General features: G+C 38.1%; 1 pseudogene; it reads left to right on the forward strand.

The window, feature by feature from the left end:
- Positions 1-379: 379 nt before the first annotated feature.
- LOC123055894 (zinc finger MYM-type protein 1-like) lies at positions 380-3,202 on the forward strand (annotated as a pseudogene).
- Positions 3,203-4,986: the final 1,784 nt, after the last annotated feature.

The raw sequence follows: 4,986 nt of genomic DNA on the forward strand, positions 1-4,986 counted from the left end.
CTTGGGGATGCCCCGAAAGGCATCAGGGCCGTCCAAGGGCCTGTGCGAGCTGTGCGCTCGCACAGGGCCCCCAACTAGGGTCCATATACATATATGTATAGTCTAAAAAATCAGTTTTAGGCCTTCTTGGGCCTGGTCCGGTCAAGTCTCCAGCGATACACGCTTTCCCGTTGCATGGATGAGATGCAGGCCCTGATGAGATGGATTGATCGATCGTAGATAGATGAAACGACAGCCCCAGCGTAGTACGTTCCGTAACTACCGCTTCCTATTCCCTGCCTGGTCGCTAGGCTTTCCATCTCCCCATCGCTTTCGACTGAATCGGCGGCTCGGTGGCGTCGTGGCGATTGCGTTGCAACCTTGCAGGTTCAGCGAGGCGATGGGCAAGAAGCGGACTACTTTCTACCGCTGGACGTCGTCGCGCCGGCGGCCGGCCGACACTGCCACGGTGCCGCCCAACAGGAATAGAAGACCAACCGGTGTGGTGCCCTCCCTGCTCCCTACGATCTCCCCTTTTCTCTAATTTTGATACAAATTACAAAGTTGTGTTAATATGTTTGGGAACGATTTTTTGTGCAGTCGTTCAAGTTCAGAAGTAGTCACAGATTCAAGAATTTCAGTACTTGCTCGTACTACCATCCAAGTCCAAAATCAAGGTTCTATCGGATTGTAAGTTTTTTGAACTACCTATACATGTCACAAGCCTATATTTCATGTGAGCTCATCAGTTCAAATAAATTGAAAGAGTATATATTTCATTGAAACAGAAATAATCATGCATTCTAGTTCTAGAAGAAAGTAAGATTCTGGTGCCTTCAAGCGTAAGAAGAAACAGAAATTAGAAGAAGATGCTCAAATTCAAAGGGGTGCTCTTGATAAATATGTTGTGATAGTACCCCCAAACTAATTCTGAAAATCATACTCTAGATGGTAATATTGATGATGGTCACGATGATAATGCAGTAGCAGTTGAGGTTGTCACTGTAGAAATTCATGAAGGTGATCATGGTCTTGCTGATAATGCGCAAGAGGTTGAGGTTGTCACTACAGAAATTGATGAAGGTAATGTTGTCAATATTTTAGATGAAGATCATGATCCTAATATTTCGGATGACATGAATAATTCCGTTCAGCCTGATATATTTGATCCTAGCAATTGGGATGGACTTGATCCGAAAAAGATTGATATCTTGCTGCAAAATGGTCCTAAAAGAAAAGATATTGAGTATGGTCCTTATGACAAGTTATCTAGAAGGTTTTTTGCATTATCATTTAGCAGAATTCTCTCAAATGGAGAAAAGTTTGACAGAGAGTGGCTTGTGTACAACAGCAACCTCGATAAAGAATTTTGTTTTTGTTGCAAATTATTAAAAAGGGGGCATGTGAGAAGACAGCTAGCAAATGAGGGTTTAAGTGACTGGATTCATCTTGGGGCTAGACTAAAAGAGCATGAATCAAGTAGAGAGCATATCACAAATATGACTACATGGTATGACTTCCGTCTTAGGATACAAAAGAATCAAACAATTGATAAATTTGCTCAGCGAGAACTTGAAAAGGAAAAGGAGCATTGGAGAAAAGTTTTGCTCGAGATTTTGTTGATTGTAAAATTTCTTGCAGAACATAATATAGCATTTCGTGGCAGCAATAGCAAGTTGTACCAACAGAGCAATGGGAATTTCCTAGGACTTATTGAAATGTTGGCTGAATTTGACCCAGTTATCAAAGAGCATGTTGACCGCATCACCAATGAAAAAATTCATGATCACTAACTTGGCCCTTCTATACAGAATGAGTTAATAAATATGCTCGCTACTGCCATCAGGTCAAGAATCATTGAAAAGGTAAAGGAAGCAAAATATTTCTCAGTTATTCTTGATTGTACTCCTGATGCAAGCCACCAAGAACAAATTTCTTTGATAATTAGGTATGTAGATACATCTTCTGCTTCTGTTTGCATCGAAGAATCTTTCTTAGGCTTTTTGGAGGTGAATGATACCACTGGGTAAGTTTGTTTAATGTTCTAGAAGAGGAGTTGAATAATCTTAGCGTTGATGTGGACAATGTGAGAGGACAGGGTTGTGATAATGGGTCAAATATGAAAGGAAACAATAAAGGGGTACAAAAGAAATTTCTGGACAAATATCCAAGGGCATTTTATTCAGCTTGTGGTTGTCATAGTCTAAATCTGGCACTATGCGATATGGCGAAGTCTTGCCATAAAGCAACAGACTTCTTTGGAATTATACAACGCATCTATACAATATTTGCTAATTTGACTAAACGATGGCAAATTCTCAAAGATAACTTAAAGAAGTTGACTGTCAAGTCATTGTCATCTACTCGTTGGGAGAGTCATGTTGAGAGTGTTAAGGTTATACGGATTCAAATGCCAGAAATAAGGGAGGCTTTACTACAAGTGGCTGAAATTGATAAGGATCCATTGACAAGTAGTGAATCACAATCATTGGCGGAAAATGAACTTGGTGGTTTTGAATTTTTAGTGTCAATAATTATCTGGTATGATATATTATCCGCTGTTAATTTGGTCAGCAAACAGCTACAATCAAAGGACATGCTTATTGATATTGCAATTGAGTCTATACAGGGTCTGCTTTCCTTTTTGAAGAAGTATAGAGAAACTGGCTTTTCAAAAGCATTGGAAGATGCAAAAGAAATTGCACTTGAGATGGATATTCATCCAGAGTTCCGCACCAAGCGGAAAATCAAAAGAAGAAGACAATTCGATGAGGGTGCAGATGATGCATCTATTGCTTCACAATCTACAGAGGAGTCATTTAGGGTCAATTATTTTCTGCAAGTGGTCGATCAAGCTATAGTTTCACTTACCAGGAGGTTTGAGCAATATCAGGGGTATGAAAAAACTTTTGGTTTCTTATTTAATTCAGATAGGCTGCGGTCTATCAATGATAAGAGTTTGCTGGCTGCTTGTGTTAATCTTGAGGATGAACTTAAGAGTGGAGAACACAAAGACATTGATGGAGCTGAACAGTTTTACGAGTTAATTTTCATCCAGGATTTAGTTAAGAAATTTATGGGCCCCGTTGATATTCTTGAGATTCTGATGAAGCGCCCCTTCTATCCTAATGCTATTATTGCATACAGGATTTTGTTAACCATTCCTGTAACTGTTGCAACTGCGGAAAGGAGCTTCTCTAAACTCAAGTTGTTGAAATCATAATTGCGTTCAACTATGGCACAAGAAAGACTCAATGGTTTGGCGACAATAGCACTTGAAAATGATGTCTTGGAGAAGATTAATTATGAAGATGTAATTGAAGATTTCATTTCAAGGAACACAAGATGGATGACACTTTTCAATAGAGAATAAGGTCAGTTTACTGGTTTTAGTATTTCGCGTTGATACTTCAGAATATTCTAACCATTGTATGAAATAATATAAATTTTCATTACATAATTAGGTGATTATTCTTGCGTAATTGTATATTTTTTAAAAATTTAGGGCCCCATTTTTCTTTTTGCACCAGGGCTCCAAATTCCTGGAGACGGCCCTGGAAGGCATCCCCTCTTTCATCTCCAACATTATCGGTAACCTCACTTGCAGCTATGTTTTCATTCGTCACATGATATGTGTTTTGCTTGGAGCGTCAAGTTATTTTGTTAAGAATTTGCTTGCTGTTATTTAGATTAATGTTTTGCATCTTTTATTTCAATAAAAATGGCATTGATAGCCTTTGCCATCCTTATCTTGCAAGTATACATGTTGCTGTTTGAAAACAGAAAGTTTATCGATGTTGCAAAAATTCCTGAGGAAAGTTAGAAGGTGATAAAATGTTGAAACTTTTTGCATAATAAGCTCCGATAAATTTTCTACAGTGTGGTAGAATTTCATAATGTTTGGAGTTGAATAAGTATTGATACTCTTGCATTCTTTACAGACTGTACTGTTTTGGCAGATTGCTGTTATGTCTGCATTGTTTGCATATGTTTGATTGTTTAATGATTCTATTTGAGGATAGGAGTATTAAATATGCAGAGGCATTTAGTATGTAATGTTGAATAATAATATTTGTGATTTTGTACGGTAGAGAATGATAAGGTTTTTGCATTGGTTTATACTAACTTATCTCACGAGTTCTTGTTGAGTTTTGTATGGATGAAGCTTTTGAGATTTAGGAAAACCGTGATATGAGAGGAATTAAGGAGACACAAAAGCTCAAGCTTGGGGATGCCCAATGCATCCCAAGATAATATTCAAGAAGTCTCAAGCATCTAAGCTTGGGGACGCCCCGGTAGGCATCCCACCTTTCTTCTTCAACAATTATCGGTTAGTATCGGTTGACCTAAGTTTTTGCTTCTTCACATGAGTTGTGCTATTCTTAGAATGTCATTTAATTTTGTTTTGCTTGATGTTTTAATAAAGTACTTAGATCTGAATTTTTTTAAATAAAATAGAGTCCTCAAATAGTTGCCAAGGAGGCTAAGTAAGCGGCATTCACATCCCGTCAACGAAGCTCTTTTCTTTGGAATTGCTCTTGTGCTTCACTTATATCCTATGAGTAAATTGTTGAATAAATTGAATGTCATGAAGTTGAAATCATATCATGCCTAGTGGTAGCTTCACATTGGGTTTAGAAAGTGAAATCTTTTGAGGCTTGACAATCACAATTTTGGTCATACAAGCAATTCACGAATAATTAGTATAAGGAAGAGAAATCTTTTGTGATTGTGAGCCCCCATCAAAATATTATATGCCAAAATTGTTGACGCTGGACAAGGAAGACAACGTAATGATTTCTGTTTGTTCATATTCACACAGAAGTTATATTGTCATAGATCCTTCAACATGTGGTGCTTGCCCCCCATCTTTGCTAGCCAAAAATTCCGCACCAAGTAGATATACTACTTGTGCATCCAAAAACCCTTAAACCCAAATCTTATTTTCAAGAGTCCACCATACCTACCTAAGGATGTAGCAAGATCCTTCAAGTAAGTTGTCATCGG

This window comes from Triticum aestivum, chromosome 2D (assembly GCF_018294505.1).
Source record: "Triticum aestivum cultivar Chinese Spring chromosome 2D, IWGSC CS RefSeq v2.1, whole genome shotgun sequence".
Lineage (NCBI taxonomy): Eukaryota > Viridiplantae > Streptophyta > Magnoliopsida > Poales > Poaceae > Triticum > Triticum aestivum.